The following is a 12,366-nucleotide window of genomic DNA, read 5'->3' as shown; positions in this document are numbered from 1 at the left end:
CGTGATGGTGTAGATGAAACTTCTATTCTGTTGAAAGCCTTCCCATTCTCTCTTGAGGGAAAGGCGAGAAAGTGGTACTACACTCAACATGGAGCAACTGTTGCTAACTGGGATACGCTTAGAAGAGAATTTTTGGAGAAATACTTTCCAGCTGAAGTTACTGATAGATTGAGGAAAGAAATTTTCATGATTATTCAAGGCGAATCTGAGACTCTCTACGAATATTGGGAGCGCTTCAACAATCTTCTGGAAGCATGTCCCCACTACATGATTGACAAGTTGGTGTTGCTCGGCTACTTCACACAGGGCATGAAGCCTCAAGATAAGACCACATTGGAAGGTGCTAGCAATGGGTCTATGAAAAAGTACAAGACCACTGAGGAAGCATGGCAATTGATCAGCGACTTAGCTGAATCCACTAGGAATCACAGGCAGAGGCAAAGCCACTCAAAAGCTATTGCAGAGGTATCCTCTAGCAGAGAGACTATTGCTCTAACTCAGAGTATATGTGAAATGACCAACTTATTAAAGCAGATGTAGTTGAGTCAATAACAAGCTCAGCAAGCTCAGCCTTCCCCACCACAACAAAGCCAACAGTTGGTTCCACAAAGAGTATGCAAGATCTGTGCTGATTATAGTCATTATACTGATGAATGTCCATAGCTCCAACAGGAAGACAACACTATGGCAGCCACTCATAACTTCTATGACCGCCCAAATCAAGGATACAATCAAGGTGGCAGCTACAATCATGGATGGCAGGACAATTCCAACCAAGGTTGGAGAGATAATTCTAACCATGGTTGGAGGGACAATCATAACAAAGGAGGCAGAGATAATAATGGAAACCAGAGGTGGAATAACAATAACAACATCAGACAGGAGAATCAGAATCAGGCCTACAGAGCACCTCATCTAAGGCATCCCCAAGCATCTCAGCAGACCCCTCAGATCACTTATCCCTCTTCATCTTCTAATGATGAGTTACTACAATCTATTGATCGGAGACAGCAGGCAATGGAAAACAACCTTGTTTCTACTCTAAATGGTCTGAACTCTACCTTGCAAGCTCTTGTCTCACAGATTGGATCACTAAATAACTCCAACAACCAGCCTTTGAGCTCTAGTGGAATCCCCTCTCAACCATTACCCAACCCCAAGGGTGGCATCAATGCCATCACCTTGAGGTCTGGAACACCCCCCAGCTGAGGACATAGTTGAGGTAGAGGACGTTGAAGAAGAAGATGAAGCACAAGGCATGGCTGAAGATGAAGCAGCCCAACCAAGGAATGCAGAACCCCAGCAAGCTGAAGCTGTAAGAGATGCCACTGATAAACCCTGATTTCGTGGTTTATTTTGTGCTTAATTGTTGAGCGGATAATTTATACACTTTTTGGCATTGTTTTTAGTATGTTTTTGGTATGATCTAGTTAGTTTTTAGTATATTTTTATTAGTTTTTATGATCTAGTCAAAAAGAGTGTGCTTAAGAACCCTGGACACCTCTAATTGGGGACTTTAGCAAAGCTGAGTCACAATCTGAAAAGGTTCACCCAATTATGTGTCTGTGGCATGTATGTATCCGGTGGTAATACTGGAAGACTGAGTGCTTTGGGCCATGGCCAAGACTCATAAAGTAGCTGTGTTCAAGAATCATCATACTTAACTAGGAGAATCAATAACACTATCTGGATTCTGAGTTCCTAAAGAAGCCAATCATTCTGAGTTGCAAAGGATAGAGTGAGATGCCAAAACTGTTCAGAGGCAAAAAGCTAAAAGCCCCGCTCATCTAATTAATACTGATCTTCATAGATGTTTTTGGAATTCATTGCATATTCTCTTCTTTTTATCTTATTTGATTTTTAGTTGCTTGAGGACAAGCAACAATTTAAGTTTGGTGTTGTGATGAGCGGATAATTTATACACTTTTTGGCATTGTTTTTAGTATGTTTTTGGTATGATCTAGTTAGTTTTTAGTATATTTTTATTAGTTTTTAGTTAAAAATCACTTTTCTGGACTTTACTATGAGTTTGTGTGTTTTTCTGTGATTTCAAGTATTTTCTGGCTGAAATTGAGGGACCTGAGCAAAAATCTGATTCAGAGACTGAAAAGGACTGCAGATGCTGTTGGATTCTGACCTCCCTGCACTCGAAGTGGATTTTCTGGAGCTACAGAAGCCCAATTGGCGCGCTCTCAACGGCGTTGGAAAGTAGACATCCTGGGCTTTCCAGCAATATATGATAGTCCATACTTTGCCCAAGATTTGATGGCCCAAACCGGCGTTCAAAGTCACCCTCAGGAATCCCAGCGTTAAACGCTGGAACTGGCACCCAAATGGGAGTTAAACGCCCAAACTGGCATAAAAGCTGGCGTTTAACTCCAAGAAGAGTCTCTACACGAAAATGCTTCATTGCTCAGCCCAAGCACACACCAAGTGGGCCCGGAAGTGGATTTTTATGTCATTTACTCATCTCTGTACACCCTAGGCTACTAGTTTTCTATAAGTAGGACCTTTTACTATTGTATTGAGATATCTGGGTAGCTATCTTCGTGTTTTATGCTATCTTAGATCATTGGGAGGCTGGCCATTCGGCCATGCCTAGACCTTATGCTTATGTATTTTCAACGGTGGAGTTTCTACACACCATAGATTAAGGTGTGGAGCTCTGCTGTACCTCGAGTATTAATGCAATTACTATTGTTCTTCCATTCAATTCCGCTTGTTCTTGTTCTAAGATATCACTTGTTCTTCAACTTGATGAATGTGATGATCTGTGACACTCATCATCATTCTCACTTATGAACAAGGTGACTGACAACCGCTTTTGTTCTACAAGCAACCAAGGCTCTAGTGAATATCTCTTGGATTCCTGATTGCACGATGCATGGTTGATCGCCTGACAACCGAGTGCTCGCTTGACAAACGAGCCAACCATTCCGTGAGATCAGAGTCTTCGTGGTATAGGCGAGAACAGATGGCGGCATTCAAGAGAATCCGGAAGGTCTAAACCTTGTCTGTGGTATTCTGAGTAGGATTCAATGATTGAATGACTGTGACGTGCTTCAAACTCCTAGCAGGCGGGGCGTTAGTGACAGACGCAAAAGAATCGATGGATTCTATTCCGGCCTGATCGAGAACCGACAGCTGAATTCCGCATGCTGTGACAGAGCATTTGCAAACGTTTTCACTGAGAGGATGGGAGGTAGCCATTGACAACGGTGAAACCCTACACAAGCTTGCCATGGAAAGGAATAAGAAGGATTGGATGAAGACAGTAGGAAAGCAGAGAGACGGAAGGGAAGGCATCTTCATGCGCTTATCTGAAGTTCCTACCAATGAATTACATAAGTATCTCTATCTTTATCTTTTATGTTATTTTCGTTCATCACCATATCCATTTGAGTCTGCCTGACTAAGATTTACAAGATGACCATAGCTTGCTTCATACTAACAATCTCCGTGGGATCGACCCTTACTCGCGTAAGGTTTATTACTTGGACGACCCAGTGCACTTGCTGGTTAGTTGTGCGAAGTTGTGTAATGCCATGGAATTGAGCTACCAAGTTTTTGGAGTTCATGACCGGGGATTATGAGAGTTGTGAAAAAGTATTGTTCACAATTTCGCGCACCAAGTTTTTGGCGCCGTTGCCGGGGATTGTTCAGTTTGGACAACTGACGGTTCATCTTGTTGCTTAGATTAGGTATTTTTTTTTTCGAAATTCTTGAAGATGAATTCTAGAGTTTCATGATGATTTGTTGAAGTCTGGCTGGCTGAGAAGCCATGTCTAATCTCATTGGACCGAGGTTTCAACTTATCATCACAAGAGCTTGTTGATTTTTATCAATCTTGCTTTTGGAGCAGTGATCTGCTAAGGCTTGGCTGGCCTTTGGCCATGTCTAGTGTTTTGGACCGAAGCTTTCTTTGAAAGCTTGGCTGGCTGTGAAGCCATGTCTAATTCCTGGACCGGAGTCTTAGACTAGCATTGCACTGATTCCTGGAATTCTCATTAAGAATTTTGATACCTTTTTCCACTTAATTTTCGAAAAACACAAAAAAATCAAAAAATCATAAAACCCAAAAATTTCTTGTTTGAGTCTAGTGTCTCATCTTAAGTTTGGTGTCAATTGCATGCATTCATTCATGTGTCTTAGTGATCTTCAAGATGTTCTTGATGATTCCCGTGCTCTGATCTTTGAATTCTATTGACTTGAAGTGTTTTGTGTGTCTCATATGCATTCTCATTAGTGTCAGTAGTATACAAACTACTAAGTTTGGTGTCTGGCATGCATTGTTATTTGATTTTAGTTGCATTTTGATTATTCTTTATTATTAAAAATCCAAAAATATTTTTAATTTGTGTCTTTTCAAGTCAATAATACAGAGAATTGAAGATTCAGAACATACATCAGAGGAATTGCACAGAAAAAGTTGGGCGTTCAAAACGCCCAGTGAAGAAGGACAGACTGGCGTTTAAACGCCAGCCAGGGTGCCTGGTTGGGCGTTTAACGCCCAAAAGGGTATAGTTTTGGGCGTTAAACGCCAGAATGTGCACCATTCTGGGCGTTTAACGCCAGGATGGCTAAAGGGGGAAGATTTTGTTTTCAATTCAAATTTTTTTTAAGTTTTCAGAATCTTTTCAAAATCAAATCTTTTTCAAATCAATTTTTCAATCAAATCTTTTTCAAAATCAATTTCTTTCCATTTTTAAAGATACTTGCTATCAATTAATGATTTGATTCAACATCTCAAGTATGTTACCTTTTCTGTTGAGAAAGGTTTAATGTTTGAATCATATCTTTTCTTGATAGCCAAGTTATTAATTTCTAAAATCAAATCTTTTTAAAATTGTTTTCAAATCATATTTTCTCAATCACATTTTTTTAAAATAAAAAAAAAACCAATCATATCTTCTTAACCACATCTTTTTCAAAATAGTTTTCAATCAAATCTTTTTGATATCTAATTTCAAAATCTTTTTCAAAAATCATTTTATTTCTCTCCCACTTTCATTTTCGAAAATTAAGTAATGTTTTTCAAAAATGTTTTCAAAATCTTTCACTTAATTTTCGAAAATTACTTCCCTTCTACTCACATCCTTCTATCTATGGACTAACACTATTCCTTAATGCAAAATTCAAACTCCATCTCCTTTGATAAGTTCGAATTTTCCACTTCTGTCTTCTACTCTTCTTTTCCTCTGAAACTTCAAGGAATCTCTATACTGTGACATAGAGGATTCCACATTTTCTTGTTCCCTTCTCTTTCTTATGAGCAGGAGCAAAGACAAAAGCATTCTTGTTGAGCCTGATCCTGAACCTGAAAGGACCTTGAAGAGAAAGCTAAGAGAAGCCAAAGCACAACCCTCTTTAAAGGACCTGACCGAATTCTTCAAAGAAGAAGAACACATGGCAGCCGAGAACAACAATGCCAATAATGCAAGGAAGGTGCTGGGTGACTTTACTGCACCTACTCCCGACTTCTATGGGAGAAGCATCTCTATCCCTGCCATTGGAGCAAACAACTTTGAGCTTAAGCCTCAATTAGTTTCTCTAATGCAACAGAATTGCAAGTTTCATGGACTTCCATTGGAAGATCCCCATCAGTTTTTAGCTGAGTTCTTGCAAATCTGTGACACTGTCAAGACTAATGGGGTAGACCCTGAGGTCTACAGACTTATGCTATTCCCTTTCGCTGTAAGAGACAGAGCTAGAACATGGTTGGATTCTCAACCTAAAGAAAGCCTGGACTCTTGGGAAAAGCTAGTCAATGCCTTCTTGGCAAAGTTCTTTCCACCTCAAAAATTGAGTAAGCTTAGAGTGGAAGTCCAAACCTTCAGACAGAAGGATGGAGAATCCCTCTATGAAGCTTGGGAAAGATACAAACAATTGATCAGAAAATGTCCATCTGACATGCTTTCTGAATGGAGCATCATAGGTATTTTCTATGATGGTCTCTCTGAACTATCCAAGATGTCTTTGGATAGCTCTGCTGGAGGATCTCTTCATTTGAAGAAGACGCCTACAGAAGCTCAAGAGCTGATTGAAATGGTTGCAAATAACCAATTCATGTACACTTCTGAAAGGAATCCTGTGAACAATGGGACTAATCAGAAGAAAGGAGTTCTTGAGATTGATGCTCTGAATGCCATTCTGGCTCAGAACAAGATATTGACTCAACAAGTCAATTTGATTTCTCAAAGCCTGTCTGGAATGCAAAATGCACCAAGCAGTACTAAGGAAGCTTCATCTGAGGAAGAAGCCTATGATCCTGAGAACCCTTCAATGGAAGAGGTGAATTACCTAGGAGAACCCTATGGAAACACCTATAATTCTTCATGGAGAAATCACCCAAATTTCTCATGGAAGGATCAACAGAGACCTCAACAAGGTTTCAACAACAATAATGGTGGAAGAAATAGGTTTAGCAATAGCAAGCCTTTTCCATCATCTTCTCAGCAACAGACAGAGAGTTCTAAGCAGAATACCTCTGACTTAGCAACCATGGTCTCTGATCTAATCAAAACCACTCAAAGTTTCATGACTGAAACAAGGTCCTCCATTAGAAACTTGGAAGGACAAGTGGGTCAGCTGAGCAAGAAAATCACTGAACTCCCTCCTAGTACTCTCCCAAGCAATACTGAAGAAAATCCAAAAGGAGAGTGCAAAACCATTAACATGGCCGAATTCTGGGAGGAAGAAGAGGCAGTGAACACCACTGAGGAAGGCCTCACTGGACGTCCACTGGCCTCCAATGAGTTCCCCAATGAGGAACCATGGGAATCTGAGACTCAAAATGAGACCATAGAGGTTCCATTGGAATTACTTCTGCCATTCATGAGCTCTGATGAAGTATTCTTCCTCTGAAGAGGATGAGTATGTCACTGAAGAGCAAGTTGCTAAATACCTTGGAGCAATCATGAAGCTAAATGACAAGTTATTTGGAAATGAGACTTGAGAGAATGAACCTCCTTTGCTCACCAAAGAACTGGATGACTTGTCTAGGCAGAAACTGCCTCAAAAGAGGCAGGATCCTGGGAAGTTTTCAATACCTTGTACTATAGGCACCATGACCTTCAAGAAGGCCTTGTGTGACTTAGGGTCAAGTGTAAACCTCATGCCCCTCTCTGTAATGGAGAAGCTAGGGATCTTTGAGGTGCAAGCTGCAAAAATCTCACTAGAGATGGCAGACAACTCAAGAAAACAAGCCTATGGACTTGTAGAGGATGTTCTGGTTAAAGTTGAAGACCATTACATCCCTACTGATTTCATAGTCCTAGAGACTGGGAAGTGCATGGATGAATCCATCATCCTTGGTAGACCATTCCTAGCCACAGCAAAGGCTGTGATTGATGTTGATAGAGGAGAGTTGATCATTCAAGTGAATGAAGAATCCTTGGTGTTTAAGGCCCAAGGATATCCCTCTATCACCATGGAGAAGAAGCATGAAGAGCTTCTTTCAAAGCAGAGCCAAACAGAGCCCCCACAGTCAAACTCTAAGTTTGGTGTTGGGAGGCCACAACCAAACTCTAAGTTTGGTGTTGAACCCCCACACTCAAACTCTAAGTTTGGTGTTGGGAGGTCCCAACATGGCTCTAAGTATCTGTGAGGCTCCATGAGAGTCCTCTGTCAAGCTAATGACATTAAAGAAGCGCTTGTTGGGAGGCAACCCAATGTTTTATAATTAACTATTTTCTTTTGTTATTTTATGTCTTTTGTAGGTTGATGATCATAAGAAGTCACAAAATTAATGAAAAAGCAAAAACAGAATGAAAAACAGGAAGAAAAATAGCACACCCTGGAGGACGCACCTACTGGCGTTTAAACGCCAGTGAGGTTAGCTGTTGGGCGTTTAACGCCCAGTCTGACACCATTCTGGGCGTTTAACGCCAGAAAGGGGCACCAGACTGGCGTTAAACGCCAGAAAAGGGCAAGAACCTGGCGTTAAACGCCAGGAATGGGCACCAGCCCGGCGTTTAACGCCAGAAAAGGCACAAAACGTGATTTTGCATGCCATTTGGTGCAGGGATGACTTTTCCTTGACACCTCAGGATCTGTGGACCCCACAGGATCCCCACATACCCTACCACTCTCTCTCTCTTCTTCACCAATCACCTCAACACCTCTTCCCCAAAAACCCCTCACCTATCAAATCCCTTCTTTCTCTTCACCACTCACATCCATCCTTCATAAACCCCACCTACCCCACCATTCAAATTCAAACCACTTTCCCACCCAAACCCACCCTCAAATGGCCGAACATCCCTCTCCCTCTCTCCTATATAAACCCTCCTTCACTCCTTCATTTTCACACACCTTAAACACCATCTCTCTCCCCTTGGCCGAATACAAAGCCATTCCCTTTCTCCTCATTTCTTCTTCTTCTACTCTCTTCTTTCTTCTTTTGCTCGAGGACGAGCAAACATTTTAAGTTTGGTGTGGTAAAAGCGTTGCTTTTTCATTTTTCCATAACCATTTATGGCATCCAAGGCTGGAGAAACCTCTAGAAAGAGGAAAGGAAAGGCAAAAGCTTCCACCTCCGAGTCATGGGAGATGGAGAGATTCATCTCAAGGGTGCATCAAGACCACTTCTACGAAGTTGTGGCCTTGAAGAAGGTGATCCCCGAGGTCCCTTTTTCACTCAAAAAGGGTGAATATCCGGAGATCCGACATGAGATCCGAAGAAGAGGTTGGGAAGTCCTTACCAACCCCATTCAACAAGTCGGAATCTTGATGGTTCAAGAGTTCTATGCCAATGCATGGATCACCAAGAACCATGACCAAAGTGTGAACCCAAATCCAAAGAATTATCTTACTATGGTTCGGGGGAAATACTTGGATTTTAGTATGGAGAATGTGAGGTTGGCGTTCAACTTGCCTATGATGCAAGGAGATGAACATCCTTACACTAGAAGGGTCAATTTTGATCAAAGGTTGGACCAAGTCCTCACAGTCATATGTGAAGAGGGCGCCCAATGGAAGAGAGATTCAAGAGGAAAGCCGGTTCAATTGAGAAGGCATGACCTCAAGCCCGTGGCTAGAGGATGGTTAGAGTTTATACAACGCTCAATCATTCCCACTAGCAACCGGTCCGAAGTTACCATAGACCGGGCTATCATGATCCATAGCATCATGATTGGAGAAGAAATAGAGGTTCATGAGGTTATAGCCCAAGAACTCTACAAGGTGGCGGACAAGTCCTCTACCTTGGCAAGGTTAGCCTTTCCTCATCTCATTTGTCACCTCTGTTATTCAGTTGGAGTTGACATAGAGGGAGACACCCCTATTGATGAGGACAAGCCCATTACTAAGAAGAGGATGGAGCAAACAAGAGACCCTACTCATCATGAGATCCCTGAGATGCCTCAAGGGATGCACTTTCCTCCACAAAACTATTGGGAGCAACTGAACACCTCCCTAGGAGAACTGAGTTCCAACATGGGACAACTAAGGGTGGAGCATCAAGAACACTCCATCATCCTCCATGAAATTAGAGAAGATCAAAGAATCATGAGAGAGGAGCAACAAAGACAAGGAAGAGATATTGAGGAGCTCAAGCACTCCATAGGATCTTCAAGAGGAAGAAAGAGCCGCCATCACTAAGGTGGACCCGTTCTTTGATTTCCTTGTTCTTTATTCTTCTGTTTTTCGAATTTTATGCTTATGTTTATCCATGTTTGTGTCTTGTGATCATTAGTGTCTTAGTGTCTATGCCTTAAAGTTATGAATGTCCTATGAATCCATCACCTTTCTTGAATAAAAACGTGCTTAATTGAAAAACAAAGAAAGAATTGCATGAATTTTGAATTTTATAATAGTTTAATTATTTTGATGTGGTGGCAATACTCTTGTTCTCTGAATGTATGCTTAAACAGTGCATATGTATCTTGAATTTGTGGTTCATGAATGTTGGCTCTTGAAAGAATGATGAAAAAGGAGACATGTTACTGAGGATCTGAAAAATCATAAAAATGATTTTTGAAGCAAGAAAAAGTAGTGAATACAAAAAAAAAAAAAAACGAAAAAAAGGGGGAAAGAGAAAAAGAAAGAAAAAGAAAGAATAAAGTTGTGATCCAAGGCAAAAAGAGTGTGCTTAAGAACCCTGGACACCTCTAATTGGGGACTTTAGCAAAGCTGAGTCACAATCTGAAAAGGTTCACCCAATTATGTGTCTGTGGCATGTATGTATCCGGTGGTAATACTGGAAGACTGAGTGCTTTGGGCCACGGCCAAGACTCATAAAGTAGCTGTGTTCAAGAATCATCATACTTAACTAGGAGAATCAATAACACTATCTGGATTCTGAGTTCCTAAAGAAGCCAATCATTCTGAGTTGCAAAGGATAGAGTGAGATGCCAAAACTGTTCAGAGGCAAAAAGCTAAAAGCCCCGCTCATATAATTAATACTGATCTTCATAGATGTTTTTGGAATTCATTGCATATTCTCTTCTTTTTATCTTATTTGATTTTTAGTTGCTTGAGGACAAGCAACAATTTAAGTTTGGTGTTGTGATGAGCGGATAATTTATACACTTTTTGGCATTGTTTTTAGTATGTTTTTGGTATGATCTAGTTAGTTTTTAGTATATTTTTATTAGTTTTTAGTTAAAAATCACTTTTCTGGACTTTACTATGAGTTTGTGTGTTTGCTGTGATTTCAAGTATTTTCTGGCTGAAATTGAGGGACCTGAGCAAAAATCTGATTCAGAGACTGAAAAGGACTGCAGATGCTGTTGGATTCTGACCTCCCTGCACTCGAAGTGGATTTTCTGGAGCTACAGAAGCCCAATTGGCGCGCTCTCAACGGCGTTGGAAAGTAGACATCCTGGGCTTTCCAGCAATATATGATAGTCCATACTTTGCCCAAGATTTGATGGCCCAAACCGGCGTTCAAAGTCACCCTCAGGAATCCCAGCGTTAAACGCTGGAACTGGCACCCAAATGGGAGTTAAACGCCCAAACTGGCATAAAAGCTGGCGTTTAACTCCAAGAAGAGTCTCTACACGAAATGTCTTCATTGCTCAGCCCAAGCACACACCAAGTGGGCCCGGAAGTGGATTTTTATGTCATTTACTCATCTCTGTACACCCTAGGCTACTAGTTTTCTATAAGTAGGACCTTTTACTATTGTATTGAGATATCTGGGTAGCTATCTTCTTGTTTTATGCTATCTTAGATCATTGGGAGGCTGGCCATTCGGCCATGCCTAGACCTTATGCTTATGTATTTTCAACGGTGGAGTTTCTACACACCATAGATTAAGGTGTGGAGCTCTGCTGTACCTCGAGTATTAATGCAATTACTATTGTTCTTCCATTCAATTCCGCTTGTTCTTGTTCTAAGATATCACTTGTTCTTCAACTTGATGAATGTGATGATCTGTGACACTCATCATCATTCTCACTTATGAACAAGGTGACTGACAACCGCTTTTGTTCTACAAGCAACCAAGGCTCTAGTGAATATCTCTTGGATTCCTGATTGCACGATGCATGGTTGATCGCCTGACAACCGAGTGCTCGCCTGACAAACGAGCCAACCATTCCGTGAGATCAGAGTCTTCGTGGTATAGGCGAGAACAGATGGCGGCATTCAAGAGAATCCGGAAGGTCTAAACCTTGTCTGTGGTATTCTGAGTAGGATTCAATGATTGAATGACTGTGACGTGCTTCAAACTCCTAGCAGGCGGGGCGTTAGTGACAGACGCAAAAGAATCGATGGATTCTATTCCGGCCTGACCGAGAACCGACAGCTGAATTCCGCATGCTGTGACAGAGCATTTGCAAACGTTTTCACTGAGAGGATGGGAGGTAGCCATTGACAACGGTGAAACCCTACACAAGCTTGCCATGGAAAGGAATAAGAAGGATTGGATGAAGACAGTAGGAAAGCAGAGAGACGGAAGGGAAGGCATCTTCATGCGCTTATCTGAAGTTCCTACCAATGAATTACATAAGTATCTCTATCTTTATCTTTTATGTTATTTTCGTTCATCACCATATCCATTTGAGTCTGCCTGACTAAGATTTACAAGATGACCATAGCTTGCTTCATACTAACAATCTCCGTGGGATCGACCCTTACTCGCGTAAGGTTTATTACTTGGACGACCCAGTGCACTTGCTGGTTAGTTGTGCGAAGTTGTGTAATGCCATGGAATTGAGCTACCAAGTTTTTGGAGTTCATGACCGGGGATTATGAGAGTTGTGAAAAAGTATTGTTCACAATTTCGCGCACCATTAATATAGGGGATTTTATCACCTTTTCCCACATTTATTCAATAAAATAGCATGATTTTATAATTCTCCCTTGAATTGTGCTTAAGTGTAAAAACATGCTTTTTAGGCCCTTAAATTTGTGATTTTAACT

At 41.2% G+C, this 12,366-nt stretch overlaps 1 non-coding gene across 1 annotated transcript; it reads right to left on the bottom strand.

Annotated features, from left to right (window-relative positions):
• Positions 1 to 5,808: 5,808 nt before the first annotated feature.
• On the bottom strand, positions 5,809 to 5,912 carry LOC130971233 (small nucleolar RNA R71). The gene has a single exon (XR_009082464.1). It is a non-coding gene; the product is annotated as a small nucleolar RNA R71 (small nucleolar RNA).
• Positions 5,913 to 12,366: the final 6,454 nt, after the last annotated feature.

This window comes from Arachis stenosperma, chromosome 3 (assembly GCF_014773155.1).
Source record: "Arachis stenosperma cultivar V10309 chromosome 3, arast.V10309.gnm1.PFL2, whole genome shotgun sequence".
NCBI lineage: Eukaryota > Viridiplantae > Streptophyta > Magnoliopsida > Fabales > Fabaceae > Arachis > Arachis stenosperma.
Note: the sequence above shows the minus strand (reverse complement) of the source record. Positions and strands in the feature narration are given on the sequence as shown.